This window comes from Rhea pennata, chromosome Z, assembly GCF_028389875.1.
Source record: "Rhea pennata isolate bPtePen1 chromosome Z, bPtePen1.pri, whole genome shotgun sequence".
In the NCBI taxonomy this organism is placed as follows: domain Eukaryota; kingdom Metazoa; phylum Chordata; class Aves; order Rheiformes; family Rheidae; genus Rhea; species Rhea pennata.
Genome location: NC_084702.1, coordinates 14,092,421 through 14,110,910, shown reverse-complemented (window position 1 = coordinate 14,110,910; position 18,490 = coordinate 14,092,421). Strand labels below are relative to the sequence as shown.

At 41.1% G+C, this 18,490-nt stretch overlaps 1 protein-coding gene across 3 annotated transcripts in view; it reads left to right on the top strand.

Moving 5' to 3' along the window:
• Nucleotides 1-1,014: 1,014 nt before the first annotated feature.
• Nucleotides 1,015-18,490, top strand: part of PLPPR1 (phospholipid phosphatase related 1) — a 127,901-nt gene continuing 110,425 nt past the window's right edge. For 2 of the 3 annotated variants that reach the window (XM_062600097.1, XM_062600098.1), the window contains exon 1: nucleotides 1,015-1,187. The gene's annotated coding sequence lies outside the window, so the exon portion shown is untranslated. Of the gene's footprint in view, nucleotides 1,188-2,776; nucleotides 2,917-18,490 lie in introns of all 3 variants that reach the window. The other variant, XM_062600099.1, reaches the window with a different exon arrangement.

Below are 18,490 nucleotides of genomic sequence, written 5' to 3'. Positions count from 1 at the left end.
GGTACTGCCATTCCTGCTTATAATAACAAATCTGTGACTTGGAGGCAGACCTGAGGTTACTGCAAAGAAAGCACAAACAATAATGTCCCTACTGAGCTTAAAAGTGATAGTCTGTAGAGAAAAGGCTATGTCAGGTGCCATTAATCCAGACTAGCCCAGAAGCTTCAGTACAATAAGAGTAAGGGTTGGTTCTGTGTGTGCTGAGCACACCTGTGCTGCTACATTTTTAATATGCCTCTACAAAGATTAGCACAGGGTTTTGGTCAATAGTCCTGCCTGGTGCCCTAAGTCGGAGATGTGAGGTATGCTGGCTATGCTGAGGACTGGGATTTGGGCCCTAGGTCCCATGCCATCTGTGCACTGCGTGCTTGGGGTGCAAGACTCAGCTAACTGAGAGGGTCTCTGGGGCTCAGGGGTGCTAACACCATTGCAGGTCACTCAGATCTCATCCTGCTTTGTGCTTGCTTTTCTCCCTGGCTCCGCTATTTTTTTTTTTTTTTTTTTCCTTGTTGAGCTGGGGGAGTCTAGCCTATGGAGGTGACAGATAAAACATTGGAGCTATATGTTGACAACAGCTGGGTCTGGGGGAGGAACAGCAGAAGGAAGAAAGCCGGAGACCAGGTCCAGGCTTCGTCTGGCAACTGGCGAATTTCCACAGAGAGAGGCAGAAATGCGGGGAGCAGGCAGAGCCCCGGGGCAGGCGGCAGCGGCGAGGAGGTCAGCCCAGGGCTCGCCAGGGGCACGGCAGCGCCGGGCTGGCACGGGGGGAGCCTCGGGGGGAGGCCCGGGGGACGGGGGGAGTCCTTCCCCCTGCCCTCCCCTCCCGCCGCCGCTTCTGCCAGCCGGCCCCTTTCCCCTCCCTCTGCTCCGCAGCCGGGGAGGGGGAGGTGGGTCCTGAAACCCGGGGCCGGCGCTCGGGAAGGCAGAGGAGGAGAGGCGGGTGATGGAGAAGGAGCGGTGCAAATTATCCTCCTGGCATCATTAAAAAAAAAAAAAAAAAAAAAAGCGGGGGGAGGTGGGAGGGAAGAGAGTGGAAGAGGCAGGAGAAGAGCACGGCTGCCGGCCCGCCGCCCCTCTCCGCCAGCGCAGCGCGGGAGGGCGGACCACGATGCCCGGGCGGCGGGCGCTGCCCGCCCGCCCGCATGGACACCGCCGCCCGTAGCGGCGCCGGGGAGCCGCGCCGCGGGGTGAGCCGCGTGGGGGGCGCGCAGGGGCCGCGCGGGTGCGCGGGCGGTGCGCGCAGGGCCGGGGAGCGCCGCGGGCGCGGGTGCGGCCGTGGGAGCCGCCGCGGCGCGGCCGTTCGCCTCCGTGCTGCCCCACGCTCCCCCGGCTCCGTGAGCCGCGCGGGGTTTTCCTGGCGGCTTTCGCTTGGAGGTGCCCGCAGAGGCGCTCAGAGCCGCGCCGCGGGCAGAGCCCGGGGTGCTCGGAGCAAGCAAGGTGAGCTCCGTGGGGCCGGCGCTTGCTCCTCCCCGCGTGGCAGGTGGAGGGAGAGGTGCAGCACACGCTTGGAGCGGCGAGCGTGCGTGGAGGAAGCGTCACGGGAGCTCCGTAATTGCCGTGATTTATTTTTAAGATCCACTTTTTCAGGAGGTCATCGGGTTATCCCTTGCCCCTCCTTGGACATTGCGGACATGCCCTTTCCATGTGGAAACCTTCCCCTCTGAGAGGGGGGTCCGTCTTTGCTGTCTCTTCTGCTGACCTAAATGGAGCTGTGCTGGCTGACACCTAGCTAGTGTCTTGTCTTGGGGTCTCATGCAAAGCAAATACCCTTCCCTCTCCCCAGCCTACTGCTGTTGTAGCCTGCTGCTATGGTCTTACTACATTTGCAGCAAAATTTGTGCGTTATCTTTTCCGTGAGAGTGGGGACAGAGCTGAGATTCCTGTCATCAGCCCACGGAGAGGCGCTTGTAAAAGAAGGCAGACACCATGTTTCTGTTACTATATTTTCCAAGTCTGCTCTTCTCCCATATTCTCTTTACAGAGCTACAGAGTTGCTTGTTTGGTAGTTTGGAATAAAGCTGCGTGCTGCAGCAGTGCATTGTGGATAAACTACATGCAGGAGAAAGGCACTTCACAACAGAGATGTAAAAATCTCCCTCAATGCAATATTTATATTAGCGTTGGATGTTTTGATAGCCCCTATCCTAAATCTTTGCATATCTAGAACACGTAGGGACATCAATAAGGGAAGAAAGCAGTTTTTTTTCATCAGTTGTCATTTAAAGCTTCAGCGTGTCTGTGTTGTGATGGGATTTACTAGCTGACTTTGGAGGTTATACAGTAGTTCTCTTGGATGCTCTGGGTAAGTACTTCTGAAATACGGACTGAAGAGTAACAGAACTGTGGTCCTGCACATAACACGATCCTCACAGCCATGCTGGGAGTGGGTACCTGAAGATGCATGGGATAGAGCAGAGACTGCAGGCTGAGATGGTATGGTGAGGAAAAGAAGGGACTTATGGCTCTGCACACAGATTTCTGCCCATGTATCTGCCTAGGCATAAGAAATCAGGGCTGTTTTATTTTTTATTATTTTTTTTAACTGTATAGTTTTTATACAGCATGCTCCTATGCTTTAATTGGGAAAAAAAAAAAGTCTCTGGAGGAATTATTCCAGAAAGGATTACCTCTGAGGCACAGAGACTGCTCTGTGTGACTGCCCTCAAGCTCTGAATTTAAATGTCCAGTTTAGTCTGAGGTCGTCTGTGTTTAAGAGCTTTTTTATAAAATACATTTTTAATTCTTTTTTTTTTTTTTTTTTTTTTTGTACTTCTAGAAATAGCAAAGGGTAACTCCCTGAAAGCCCACAACATCTTTGTTGAATTTGTCCATAGATAAGCTTGAATGTACTGTACACGAGGAGAACCTAATTTGGAGGCTTGACACAAGGAAGGATAAAGGACAAATTTACATCAGGTGAGGATCTGTGAAGTACAGGAGCTAGGACAACAAATCGTTACAGTCTCCTCGTATTTGCTTATTTTCCTGCTCTTCTTCAACTTTCATTACTGCTCTAGTGGCATATTTCAATGGCAGCTTCTGCCCATATTGGTTAAAAAAAAAAACGATTTGGGATGTTAAACCTACATTTTTTAAAAAAAAAAAAAGCTTAATATTCAATGTCATTTCTTTTTTGGTGATGGATGTACCATTTTTTTTCAAAATATGTTGGTTTACTGGGCAAAGCTGTGCTAGCTGTTATTGTACTTCTTGAAACAGGCTAATAAACACTAAAACCCATACTTGTTAAACCCATACTTGTTCTTTAACATTAGTTAGATATAACAGGAGGGGAAGAGCAGGCAGGGAACCATATCCTTAATTATCTTATCAGGTGTTATGCAATAACACCTACTTAGTTACAGAACCTTTCTCTGATTCTGTTGTAGCAATTGGATATATTTTACTTAGATCAAGAAACTTCAGTAGCAGAGGAAGGAGAGACTTGAATTTGCAATTGAGTCATAGTTGTCTGATTTTTTATATATTACTCCTTAATTTTCTCAGGCAGCTTTGATAACCATGAAAGACTCCTTTTTTTTTTTCTTTCCTTAGCTCACTCTTCCTTCCCTCTTCGTTCAACATATTGATCTGGATGCACTTTGTTGTTGTTGAGGTGGGAGAGAAGGAGGTTGAAACTGGAAAAGAGTTCCATAATTTTTACTTCATTAGATAGTGTGTTGAACTGATTAACCTACTTTCTAGTGCTCTGTTTCTTTTTTTCTTAATAATTTCTCCAGTCACAAATGTCCTACAATTCTACTGATAATAAAACAAAGTGTTTGTAAACATTATAACAAAATAGACACATGATTTTGCATTTGTTTGCTAAAGGATCTGTTGATAATATCTCTTTGGCTGGGACCTTTTGTGAAATTGTTCCTTATCATAAAATTGGGCCTTGAAGGTATGCAAACTTACTGAGTAGCAAACAGGCACATGTCACTAATACTTACAAGCAGCATTTTTATTCACTAATCCTGGCCTACCAAAGGTATTCTGGCAGAATAGCCATAGTGTTTGAAGTTACCCCATGACTAACTTTTTCATGGGGTGTCTTGTGGGTATAGGACTTGAACTTCCTGAATGGACTTTTAGCTGAAAAGACACAGCTCACCAAAATATAATATATTTTAAATTTTTTTAAAAAAAGTTATAAAATGTAAACCACATTTAGAAACCTGTGGAGGACAGAGTTCATATTGCTCTTTCTCTGAAACTGCTCTTTCTGACAAAATGAACTCTATTTTCTAGTTCTGAGTGACTGAGATCAAAGTGGTTTTTTCTCAGGAAGTGCAAGCACTACTATTCCAATAGTTTAAATCTTTAAGTCTTTGGCTAGTTTCTCGTCTATTCTTTCCCAGATGAAAACCCCATGTAAATTAATCTGGATCAGGTCAAATTTTTCCCTGTTAACTTGTGCCAGGCAGGAGCTTAGATCTCCATAATTTACTGCATGGCGTTCATTTTGGGTCTAACTGTGATCTATGATCCTTTGTGCTTTGAATATTCAAATTCTAGAGGAAATGCAATATTTTCAGGTAGCCTGACTCAATGTTCTAGTGTGTTTTGTAGATTTACTCCTGAACTCTTCATAGGGTATGTTTTTGTGGGCCCTGGAGTGTAGGGCTTTTTAAAATCTGGTCATAGATGGAAGAGACTGGGTAAAAATATCATATCTGCAAACCTTGTTATTCTCTGAAAAACACCCAAAGCTCTCAGGTCTTTAATAGCTAAATATTTTGATGGGACATGACCATAAGGATAAAGACTAATATGTTCCTTGCCACTAGTGTGTGAAACTAGTGCTTCAACTTGCTTACATATCCTTCAAGTCTACATGTCTGGGTATTGTTTGCTGTTTTTTCATATCAGTGTAAAACTTGCTCTTCAGTGATGCTTTTCAAAAACAGCTTGCTCAGCGGTAGCTGAGATAGCACTTTTGAGTAGTATTGTTTGCATTGCACTAGTACTGATTTTCGAGATCTCATGCTTTTGTTAAATTTACGTTAGCATCAATGCCTATTGGATGATGTTATCAAGGCGTGAAAAATTGTGATTAGGGAATCATTAGCTATTCTGAGCATTAGTTGAATTGTTAGATATGAAGTTAATGTTCAACTTTTTTTCTCAATTTTCCCCTTTTTTGAGTAGCATGTACTTGGTGGATTGACAGGACAATAGCGTCTTCATGTTGTCAGCGGTAAGACCTGCTTTAAGATAGTAACTTCAAGGATCTCCCTCTCCCTCTCGCCTCTCTTAGATTGAGTGTCTCAGTCTTTACCCCTTCTTAAATTAAGAATGTAGTTACATGCCTCTTAGCTTGCGATTGTTCCCTTTAATTACTTGCAACAGGAATGTGGGGAGTAACACAGTCCTGTGGGGAGTGGTGGGGTAGACTGATAGGTATCTCTGTTCTCTTACATAACTTTATTTCTAATAAGCAAATGGCTCATATTCTGCCTAGTCTTTTGAAATACCGGGTAGCTTTCTTCAGCCTAGTGGGCTCCTCTCTTTTATACTTAAAAGTATAGATCCTTGCTGGTGCCATCTCTATGTCATCCTATTACAGTGCCCAGCTTCTCATGTGCAGCAGCCATCCTTTATTTTTAGCATCATATATGAGGATAAAGATACAATTAATTGGAAAGAGGTGGCTACAAGCAGGGCAGTGGGGGCAAAATGGGCCAATATGTATAAGACAGAGTTTTGATCAGTTTTTCTGAAAGCTTAATGCTGCATTATTCTTGTATCTTAACCAGCACTAAAATTGGTTTCAAGGCAGATCTACATGCACAAATGTGCTAATCATTGAATAAATATGTGCTCTAGGGATCTAAGACCCAAAGGAATGCAAAGGCATGTCATTCATTGCTAACTGACAGAAATGTATCTGCAAAATAGAGGTTTACATCACCTATGGACTTGGACATTCTTTGCTTTTAGAGTAAAGCTTCTTTTCTTTTTTTAAAGGTGTCACATTTATTCAGGACAAGATAAGGTGGTTAGATTATCACAGATTCTCTATTCTTTTAGACCAGTTGCTTAAATAACCTTTAAGATACTGCCTTGATTCTTCCGATGTCTATTTTCTCTTTGTTGCACTTCAGCAAGTGAAGGGAGAAGTGAAAGTAATTCTGTGCTCAGAAGAGTGTTGCATGGAGGACTAGTATGTATGACAGTTAAAAGTTAATGGCTCTATTATTGATCACAAAGAGACTTTGTAGAATTCATGGAGTTAAAATGGCAAATATCTATGAGACACTGACACCCAAGTTTACTATTACAAATTCAGAAGAAGGTATTCATTTTAAAAATAAAGTTGAATTCTCCACAATTACAAAAATGAACTTAATTTCCCTCCCTCCCCGATGTCTCCTGCGCACAGCTTAACTGGAGCAGACTTGAATACTTGCTTGGAGCTTGTCAAGATTAATGGGTTCTAGAGAAGCTCAGGTTTTCCCCCTCTTAGAATAGCTGCCGTGTTTATTAACTTGAATAGGCGCATGAGATTTCCATGTCGATTTCCATAGATGTTTCTTGTGCTTCCTTTTATTGTTTTCCTGAGGCACCAGTGTGTTCTAGTGAGAATCCTACTTCACCATCCAGCAGTTTGCATCAATCAAAAGGAGGACAAAAAAAAAAAAAAAAAAAAAAAATCCAGCTTTTATGGAAACATAAATACTGCAAAAGGCGGTTGTATCACATTTATATTCTGCTGCATGCTTCTGTCACCCACGCTTGTAAAATATTCACTGAAAACAAGACGAAGTACATTTGATTTCCACACATAAAATAACTTACTGTATTTGCTGAGTAATTACCTATAGCTCTTCTACAGTAACTGATTTTTCTACTTATTCCTGCTCTGCTTCTGCTTTTGTTGTGCATGGGGTGGTAATAAGGAAAAAAACTGAAAAGAAAGTTTGTGTTGGCTATTTGTTTCTAAACTCACTGCGATATTCAACAAGAAGCTTGGCAAATACAATTTCATAAAGCACAATTGGGGTTTAGGGAGAATCCCATGAGAACTATTCAAGGGGGGAAAGAATAGTTCTGTAAGGGTGAAGTTTTCTTTCCTGCAACACTTAAATCATGCTGCTTTGTGATAAAGCTCGCTTGTTATACCAGTGAAACATATTCAGTAACTTGTGAGAATAATGCAGCATTGATGACAGTACTGTGTTTGGATAAACACAGTCAGATGAACTGTTTACACAATCTGTTGAAGGAATCTTGGCCTCTCGCAGAGCAAACTTGCTGCACAGACTCATTCTCTGCTGTGCTACAACTCTTTCTTAACCATCAGGCTGGCCTTGGGCCCGTCTGTAAAATGGTATGCCAGCTTCAGCAAGCAAAAATGAGAGGACAAGCAAGAGAGGACAATCTGAAAAAGGCAGGATTTTGACAGTTTGCCCTAACAGTATGCAAAGTGCCCCAAAATGTCATTCATTTTTTGGCAAGGATCACATCACCAGGCTTCTTTGAGCACTGCAATGCTTCTGGTAAAGAGGTACTATGGGGAGGAGTCTCTACCAGTCAAAGTGCTGGAAATGCTGTGGACAGAAGAAGGAAAATACATAGGTATGTTGAGCAAAAGTTTACACATCTTTTTAGAGTAATTTCAGAGATATGCCAGATAGCTCAAAATCTTTAATAGGTAGAAGAAGTGTTGACTCTAGCCTACCAGGCTGAATGTGGAACAGATTTAAGGAACTGAGTATGAAAAGCTAATTGACCTTGGGCTGCCTTTGCCTTTGGAGTAGTTAGAGATTTTAGTTGCCATTAGAAAGGAGTTCACCTTGTGAAATGTATGATAATAGCAGCTGTGTCCTTAACAGCATGCAAATTCTCCAATGGTATGTTTCTAGGACTAGGGTGAGTCAAGGGAGTTTCAACCACACACTGATGAAGGTTTCACAGTCTTGCATCACTCAGGCAAATTAATCTCTGTTATCTTAAGAATATATCTTAAGAATACCCTGATTGTTATTTGGAGAGACATGAGGAGATATGACAATTTACCTGCCCCTAATGGCTTAGGAGCATGAATGACAATGTCCTTCAGCAAATAGAAAACCAGCAAAGTAGAATACCATTCAAGAAATGCACAGCCTTCTGAGGCTTTCCTTGAGACCCTACTGCTTGCCTACTGCATTGGGCTATGTACTGCAAATACAGACGCTTGATGCAGACAGAAAGTGGTTTCCTAGCTCTGCGGTTTCAGGGGGCTCTGTGTGGATGAGCATCACAGAGGAGGCAATCTTTATAGCAGCCTGCCTTATCTGGAAAAATGGAGATAGGTGCCCAGGTGAGAACTGCAACTGTGTTGCAGAGAGAGAGAGAAAACTCCCTGGTTCTTGGTATTTGCAAGCACTGCTATAGCAGAGCATAGAGAGAGGCCATCGTTTATATAAGGTTGTCAAATACAGTACATCTGCTTCTGCTCTCATGCATGCCCTGTACATGAAGCCAGTGACCCATGGATCTGAGAAACAACTTGGATATTTTCAGAGGTCTTATGTTAGATAAGGAGAGAGGCAACTGAAAGGAAAGAGAGGTCTTGTGATAATCAACCTGAGCTTTATTCAGAAGCTGTAATGACAGTGTGGAGATAGCATAAGGCCACATTAATCTATTCTGCCGTCCTCTCCTAGGAGAGGTGTAATTCACATCAGCAAAACAGCAGCACCTGGTCCAACCACAGTCTATCACTGAGTTCAGCTCACTTAGAAGATATTGAAACTGAACTGTATAGGACTTGTATCAGCTACCAGATTATGCAAGGCAATTGCAGAATATAACTAATTCACAGGTGTCCTGCAAGGAAAATAGCATATGTGCTTCAAGAAAATAACTTTTAAGAGAAGCTGTTCAAGGACTGTATGCGAATCATTTATTTGTATGATTGGTATGAGAAAGACTATGCCAATCATTGACTTGTATGAGTTATTTAAAAATGAAGAAAATTTTGATTAGAATTGGCTAGTTTATGATTTTGTTTCTCTTATACAGGCAGTTTCCATAGCAAAATAAATTATAGAATGTAGGGAGTTCTGCCAAAGATTTTCAGAACTGAAAAGTTTTGGTCCAAACTATTGAGGAAAAATATTATACATAGAAAAAAAAAAATGTTTGATGAAGGGCTGGATTTTTGGATGGTTTGTTTTGTTTTGATTTAAGATTACAAACATAAAATGAAACACAGTTCTGAGTTGATGGAAGTGATTTCTTCTGTATTTTTTAAATGATTTCTCTGTGTACTGCTTGTGAGAGTGAGAGTTTTTGTATTTTTCAATATGTTAACCTATCTTCTTAAATTTGACAGAGGAGATTCTACTTTTCCCTTTTTTTTCTAGACCAAGAGAGGGGATCTGATGCTTGAAATTACGGAGACATCAAGGATCTGTGAAGGTCTCCTGATTCTGTTAATTCTGTTTGTATTCAGGTTTATGTTCATTATTTAGATTCCTGTAGGGATTTTCTTGAGTTTGTAGTTCTGTGACTGAAATAGAAGGAAAGCTAAGAGAGCAGGGAACTGAGGAGGAAATTGTTTTGGGTTGACCAAAAACCAAAAGCTGTTTTTCATGCTAAGAGGGAAACAATCCAGTATCATTTCAGATGGAATGAAATACTTTCTTTATTTGTGCCATTGTTTTATCTTTTTTACATCATGCAGTTTCTTTTCAAAAAAAAAAATCTTTAATTTTACATGATTTAAAGACTGAACTTAAATATTGGAGTTGTTGACTGACAACATGTCCCCTGGCCCCTTCAGTGAGTTGTCTTTCAGCTTCACCATTCTTTCCTTTGGATTCACTAGTTCTCTTAAGAGAAAGGAAAATGTGCAGCTGGTATTCAAAAGAGTAGCAGTGGTATGAATAGTGGTATGAAGAAACGCATTGCATTTATTTAACATTATCTGAGAGTCCACAGGAAGTGTAGACTTTTTTTCTGCTTTGGAAAAGGGAACACCGAAGTCAGATTCTCCTGGCACAGTGTTACAGCTCTTGTACTGAAAGGGTAATTCACTTTTATTTTTTCACCTGTAACACCTTGTTCCCCAGACATGATACTGATACCATGTTCTTTTATCACCACAACAGTCATGTAAAAGCTATTTGCATGAAGACATATTAATGACAGGCTAAAGCAACAGTCACAGGAAAAGTCCCTAGCTAAAGTAGCAAAAAGAAGTATATAACATTGACCATATTATGTTTCTGATGGCTTTGTTCTTTATACATGAATATATAGGTAAAGGAAATGGTAAATGAGCTTCCTGACATTTTTCCTTATATTGATAGATCTGCATTTAGTAGCACAACAGTTTGTATTTTTCAGACCGATACAATGATCTGCAATTAGAACTTAGTTGGACAGATCCCATCTATGGCTCGTGACTTTGGAATCAACACCACTATGGTCCTAAAAAAATAAACAAAGCTCCTATGGAGCCAACTAATCCCTTTCTAGAAGGATCTCATTCCCTAATCTCTTTCAGCCCAACAGCCCTATAAACACTCTGTGGTTACCCAGAAAAAATAACACACACACGTGCACATACACACTGACACAAAAAGAAATTTGTTTATTATCAAATAATTGGTGCTCTGTATTCTGTTTCAAATTAGACAAGGTTAACTTAGGGATGGATGTTAGTACCATGCCTGGTAGTTTGGAGTTTGGACAGAAATCTGAATATTGTTCCTCCAGCCCAGGACTTTGAAGTCTGTATCACTAATCATGCCCAGAATGCTCTTGTGGCATAGATCATCATTATCTTAACTTGTATTGTTGAACTGGGCTTTAGCAGATATTTGCTTTGGAAGTACTTAAGCTAAGTGAGAGAGCTGCTGGTCTCTGCACTCCTGGCAGTGTCTGAAAACAATTCACAGTGCCTTGTCCGAAGGCAGGTCCACAATATCAGTGTCCTTTTAGGACAGCCTCTCTCTTTGCTCTCTGGTTGATGCAGCATCACAAGGAAAGATCCACAGACAACAGGACGCCCATGTAGCTTTACAGGAGAATATTGTCATGATGATAATGATAAAGATGATAGCTGCTGGCAGAAGTTTTCTGTTGCAGACTCCAGTTCAGCATTATCAAGAGGAATACTTCTCACTAAATTTGCTGTTTACTTAATAAGTATTTTCAGAGGTTATTTTTGTATGTTAAAAACTAATGTTTTAGGACTTTTTTTTTTTTTTTTTTTTTTTTTTTTTTTTTGGAGGTCATCCATTGCTTACCAGAGTGCATCTTACTTAACATATGAGCCTATCTTTCTCAATCATGTCTTCCGGGAAAACTGATATCTTCACAATATTTTCTTAAATTATTAATGTTGCCACCCTTTTATAACAATAGAGCTTCATTTATCTTCAGAAGTTTTCCTCCCCTACCTTCATTTATACTATTGAGACTGTTTCTACTGCTGTCAGAGACTTGGTCTGATGGATGTGTCTCACAGTCCTTAAAGATAGCTTAATCTAGTTCTAAGTTATTCGTGGTGTTCTTGGACACATAACTCAGGGAAATGGCTTCACAGATCCGAAACCCATGCAGCAGAGAGTTCAAGGCAGTTGATGCTTGACGGTACTCTTCCTTTTATTCAGTAGGAAAATACACTTATGTGAGTGACACTAGTTGTAAAGATAGGGTGACTTTGAAAATGGTGATTGTCCAAAGAGCAGAATGATTTGATGAATAGAGGTTACTTGTCATTATCCTTTCACTGTGTGCATGTCTGATTCCTAAATTCCTCCTTAGACTAGGAAGTGGAATTTACCCTCATTTAGAAGGCTAGCAACAGAATTTTTCAGCTTTAAATTACATTAGATAGGTCTCATGTTGAATGTCACCAGTTCATGGAGAGTAGACTTTGATTTAATATAGAATCAGACAGTGACTTAATGTAAAGTGGTTAAAAAAAACTTATTCTATTGTGGAACAATAAGAAATAATCATTTTAAAAATCCTATCCCTTGCTATTCAAAATAGAGAGAGATAACCATAGCAAAATACTAAGAATTCCTGCCTATAAAATTACATCTAGCTCTTATGATCTTCAGCATAATCCCATCAATGGTGCAGGTAATAAATAAGAAAAGTAAGATGAGAAAATATTTATTATAAAGTATTCAACAAGGGAAATTGAAAGGTAGGAATAAACTCTGTACCATTTTATGAAGGAGAGATGAATGAATCAGACAGTAGATGGTATGCTAATTAGAGCATAGTGTGAGTCCCAAGCAAAGCACACGTCCCCTAACAAACCACAGGATAGAAAAGCACATCAGATGATTTTGCATCCTGAGCCTTGGTGAAGAGGTGGTGTCAGTACTCAAATCTGTTTTGATTAGGATCCCATGGGCTGCATGGGCAGAGAGGGAGAAGATGTGACAGGATACCAGACCACTGGGGCCTCTTAGGTGTCAGACTGATGCATTTGCTCTGTGTATCATGTGTTTCATCTCCTGGTAGTGTACTGCATCCCTCTCTAACAGAATAAAGCCATTTGGTCCCCAGTGCATGCTCTTACCCTGAAGTCCGATGTGTGAGCAGCTGTATCAGAGCTCAAGCCAGTCTTGTTCATCTCTTTCAGCTTAACGGGAAGCAAGGTAACATGTCTCCTTGTCTGTCTTCCTTCATCCTCATATACTCTATCTTCACAATGCGTTACACCGTAACTTCAAGCCTTTTCTGCTTTATGTACCTATTTGTATGTATGTATCTATTTGTATTTATTCCATGGTGTGGTCTTTCACAGTCTGACTGGCAAAAGTCAAGTTCTTTTCAGGGTTTTCCCAGCTTGACTACTGAAGGAGTTTGGAGCTCTCCAATCTTGCCTGGATGTCCAGTTGACCTTTCTTAATTTACTGGTCATCTCAATTCTTAACTATTTTTGTTTCTTACAGTTTTGATTTGATCTATTTATGATGGAGACAGCAGGAGGAAGCTGAGACTGTTTGGGTTACTGCATCATGTTAAGAAAGTTAATTGAGATCACATGCAAAAATTAGTTAAGGCATTCTTGGTAGTAATTGCATTATTGGGTTTGTTTTATGTCTTAATAGTCTCAGTGAGAGGCTAGTAATTTCAGTCAAATCACTAATGATTCAAGGTTGGTACTTTTTAAAACAATTAGCTTTAAAGCCTTCAAAGAGTTCTTCTGGAAGGCCTTGTTGGTGAACTGTGGAGCTAGGAAGGTAACTGAAATATTTCAATTCAGGTGAGAACTGAAGATGAGAATTAGTAAGAATTAGAAGCTAATTTTCAGGAATTCTCTCACTTTGTGCTTTAACATAGCAGAAGCCATTCACAGCCCTGTTTTGCCAGTTTGCTGTAAACAATAGCCAAACAGTCAAGCAGTGAGCTTGTAGGCAAATGCTGGGGCTCTGGAAAGATGTAGCTGTTCTGCTGAAAGTCATGCAACACACATCGCATGTAATTATGCACCAAATACTGATGCAGTACAAATGTGAGTTACTGCAGATATAGCTGGACTTCGGCTGAGAGGGCAGATGGCTGATGATACAATAAAAATGAAATGGAGGAGAAGAAGGAAGAGATTGAAATGGTGCACATGGTAGTGATTCTGTGAGCATCGGGAGCCCAGGCTGGAAAGTGTTATGTGAATGAGGCTAGGTCTACATTATAGTCCTATTCTCTTTATGTCTTCCAGGGGAAGCAGAAGCTGAGGTTGACCCACTTGGTCCTGGGGGTTGTGTTCATGCATACGTGAATATAGAATAACTGGATGTCTCCTGACCAGTAGTAGCTGTAGTAGCATGATTAAGGCCAAGTAGGTTCTTACCAGTGTGTTTACAGCCTTCTTAGGTCTCCTTTCCTCAACTTATGCACAGGCAACATGCACCTAGTGTGACCTCCTGTGCAATATAATCAGAGTTTCATTTGCTAGATTTTTAAACATTATGCAAGTCTTGTCTCAGAAACATCCTCTAAAAAAGCATTTAAGCTTGTCAAGTATCTTCCAGAGAGGCATATGTTCCTTTCCCCTCTTCTTCCATTTGTAAATAAATGTACAGCTTAGAGTACCAATCCTCTGATTATAGCTTAGTTTGTTGCAACCAGTGGAGTTATACAAGTTTACAGCAGAAGTTGAATTTTGTCATGTGAAAGTTGAAATATAATCCTGTGCAGGTGGCATAAGTCTTACACAGTTTATAGCTCTGAGTGGATTGAGTGAGGTGAAATTAAACCAACAGAATAGTGCTTGTGCTTTGCTCTTTTCTCCCTCATTTCTTGTTTGCTCTGGTTGAGTAGTGAGCAGTACATATATTTAACCTCTTCTTAATTGCTGGATTACTTTAAATATTTTCATTTTTGAGAAGTCTTCATTCTTCTAATAAAGACACAATTCCCATCTTGGTCGTTATTACAACTGTAACAGTGAAATAAAAACAAAAAAACTCTGACATGTAGGTGTCTACATTTCAAGTTGAATACCAGATCTTTTGATGTCAGCTCTTTCATGTTTTGGAGAAGCTGCACTCCAAGAGATTTCTCTTCTCCTTTCCTTTATAGTTCTGTGGTGTTTCTCACAGAATTTCTCAGATATCTGATTCTCTTAAATTTAATGGCAAAGCTTCTGCTGAGTGGGATTAAGAATTTAGCCAGTATATGTGGGTACTGTACCTGCCCCAGAACATAAGCTTTATCTCGCTTTGCATAGATATAGCTAACAGCTAGATAAATAAATAGAATAATTCACTTAGATTTCAAGTGCTTGGGGGGGGTGCAATTTCACAATACAGCTCTTGCGTTTGTCTGTAAGAATTTATGCTATATACATCGACATATAATGAACAGCATTTATTAAGACATCCCTCAACATGCTGAATATGTAAGTGCCTCTTTGTTTTGACTCAGCTCTCAGAATGTATTCATCTATTTTTCTTGTCAGCTTCTGCTCTTTGTTTTGCTAGCTTTGGCTCTCGGTCTCAGAGCCTAATTGAGCCAAATTAGCTTCTCTGACGCAAAAAGAGTCCCAGCACTTGCTCAAGCATTTTGTCTTGCATAGAGGAGCTTCTACCACTGGAAGACTTCTTCAGAGAGTTTCGCTGCTTGGTGAATCGGGCAGAAAGCAAATGGAGAGGATACAAACAAGATTCACAGAGGTGGAAAGGATGCAAACACTGATGCATTTAGGTCATGAATGTTTACCTGTCTGTCTAGGGATTAGGAAGGAGCTGTAGGCAAGTTTATTACCTTGCAGACAGTGACCTCCCTCTGAATACCTGGAGGCTGCCACTGTCAGGCAGGATATTGAGCATGATACATGATTGCCCTCATTCCTTCCTACTGATCCCAGTATCCATGGCTGGAAGCACAGCTTATCTGCTGCTGAGTGGATACAGATCAGGTGTCTGAGCTACTAAAATTTCCAATAACTCTGCCTAATAAGCATCATCCTGAAGAGAGTACCTGTGAAGGTCAGCTGTAATGGAGACTTTCAAAGCTTAAAGAAACCAGGGATTTGAGACAGGTCACTACAAATGATGTGTTTTGGCTAGGTACAGATGTAAAGACAGAGACCTGTGAAAAATGTTAAAATGCTTTAAACAGGAGCTGCAGGCATGTAACGGAGAGAAAATCAGTCTAGGAGGAGTGTGACCATATAGACTTTTGTAACCCCGAAATGCTCACACAGCCTAGAAATGAAAAGGGCTAAATTACAATGTTAGTCTCACTCAGTTACCCACTTACTAATTTAGTTTAACTGAGTTTGCTAGAAAGATATGCCAATTAGAGATGTTTTCTCTCTCAAAAATGTATAAAAAGGAAATGTTTCTAGGGACAATTGCTTTCTTTTTTATTTAAAGGCAGTTATAGTCATTTTTATAGTAGTTTTGATAAATAGGCTTTGAGGTAATGAAAATGACCATTGCTGAAATAAGAAAATATACAGCCAAGTCTAATATTTCTTTAATACATAGATTTTTTAAAACAAATATGCTAGGGTACCTTCTGAGTGTGATAAAAAGAAAGGAAGAGTAATATTTTGAATTTTTAGTAAAAATTTTGTGATTACTTGAAATTTGATCAAGTGCTGTATTTTACACCTTTTTATGCTAGATTTTCCCTAATATAATGATGTGTTCACAACTACTAGATTTCCTTTCTTATTATAAGTCTGTTATTTTAGTAGATACAGGTGTCATACTGCTCTTCACATGAACAAATACTTCAAGTGGAAGTATTAACCAGTGGTAGTTAAATTGCTCCTCTTTTCTAAGGCCTGTGATCTTTGGATAAAAGGTAAGAGAATATCTCAACACCCAATTTTTCTTATCATCTCTGTTATTCTGTGTGATAGATTTTTCTTTGTGTACCTGAATTCCTGCTCTTTGGCCTTTCTCCTGTAGTCCCATGAGGCTCAGCTATGTGAGAGCTGTTTTCTACTGCCGATCAAGGTCCGCCTGCCTCAGTCGCAGCCACACACAAGTCCAGTTGGATACCCAAGGCCACGCTCTGCTGTCACTAGCATCACTGTAATCTGTTTGAAGGCACGTAGAAAGGAGCAGAACTTAGCCCTTTGCATCCTCTAACAGATTTTGCTCATCTGTGCCACCGAATTTGTTTTGTCTTTGTTGCAGCCCCACGCTGCCCCTCTCACTACTCTTACATTCAACCCTTTACTTTGATTCCCTCTGAAAACGCCTCAAAGCTAATCTTTTCTGCCATGCTACCTTCATAATACAAATTTATTTGCATTGTCCTCCCTTTAGACTGTCAGGAAAGCGAACATCCACAACATATCTGCACAGAGGCATTTACACTGTGAAAATGTAAATATTTCACCGGAGGCACAGCAGGGTAATCTATAGGAGTAAGTCAAAGCAAGGTCTGGGTGCCTTTGGCTTTCCTAAGCTCGAAATAGGAAAGTGCCACCAGTGATGACTGTTTTGTGATGTGTTGCTATCTGAGCTCTCTGTGAAGAGCTGCCTGGAGAGTAGCCATGCTTTTTGACCCCATTCATATCCTTTAAAAGCAATTCACAAGAAATGTTATTGCAGCCAGTCAGCAAATGAGAGCTGAAAGAATTCTTCTTCTTCTTCTTCTTCTTCTTCTTTTCTTTTTTTTCTTTTTTTTTAAGAGATGTTGATATTTCAGGGAGGTAAAGCTTCTCAGTTTGCACTTCTATTCATTTCCATGTGCGCATGTTGGGTGTGCAGCAAAGGGCAAGACTGATCTTTATGGGTGTTTCCTGCTTCTCCCTCTTATATTACCGTGCTCTTTTCCTCTTTGATCACTGGCCAGACAAAAGCCTTGTAAGAGACATAGGGATTCAGCTTTGCCTCAGCCTCAAACTAGCTGTCTCAGGGGTAGGGGGTAGGGGGGAGGAGGAGGAGCAGCAGCTTACAGTAATAGTAGGAGCTTACGGTAATAGCAGAAGGCTCAAAATGAGGAGAATTACTGAGTATTCATCCTGCCTCCTGGGTGTCTGGGAGGTTTGTAGTGTCCTGCAGAACTACTTAGGCCTGGCTCAGGTATGCCGGTGGGAGCACAAGCGGCTGAGGTGGCTGATGCAGGGACAGCCTGCAACAGCTGCAGCTGATTGTGTGGCTCTCCTCTGATCCTCATGCCTCTCAGCACCATGTCAAGCCAAGAGAGCTTGGGCAAGAGGGCCAGTATAGTTAAAATTGCCAGGGCACGCTATAGCTCTGCCTTACCCTGATGAAGAACGTATGGCTGAATTCTGCAAATGATATTTGTCTGGCACTTCTGCTGTACTTCAATATGTACCTAGGACAGTGGTGGGAGCATTTGTGTGGGAGGCGAGAGAGCCAAGCAGAAATGTCTCCTGCTGACACTGCCTTGAATAGGCTCCCTCAAGCAAAGGCTGCATTGCAATACATACTCTGAGGTATAAACTGAAAGCAGCCACATCTGCAAAATCCCTTCCCATCTTCTGTGCTGTCTGTGGTGGGCTGTGAGGTCTTTGGACCCTACTAGTCAGGCAGGAGAACATTGCTTTGAAAACAATGCTTAAAGCAGTCCCAGCTCTAGAGCAGCTTAAGATGTACCCGCTAAGGATATGGAGGTGTCTGTAGGAATGGCAGTCCATGGCACTTGGTCATAGCTGAGTAGAAATCTTGAAGTTGTTGAACTCATGAGTTAGACTCCAGAGAGAAAACCGGAATCTGTGGCAATATGGAGCATGCAGACATGAGTCACCAACTGGAGACCTTTTGTCGCATGCTCTATCATTGTTTGAGCAATTGGCAGCAGGGTAAAGCTGCACTTGCAGGTCATCAGGAGGCCATTTCTAGCCAGCTTTCTTGTTTGGGAGTGATGGCAGCACTGGATGTTAGAGACCAGTATTTGGCTTACCTTTCAAAACAAACTAGACTCTCTTGGGCCCTTGAAGTCTAATCTCTTATCTTTATTTAACATATTCTTCAATTTTGGCAACATTCATAACTGAAATTGCTTTGAAAGCTGGCAAATAGAAAAGCAGGTAGTT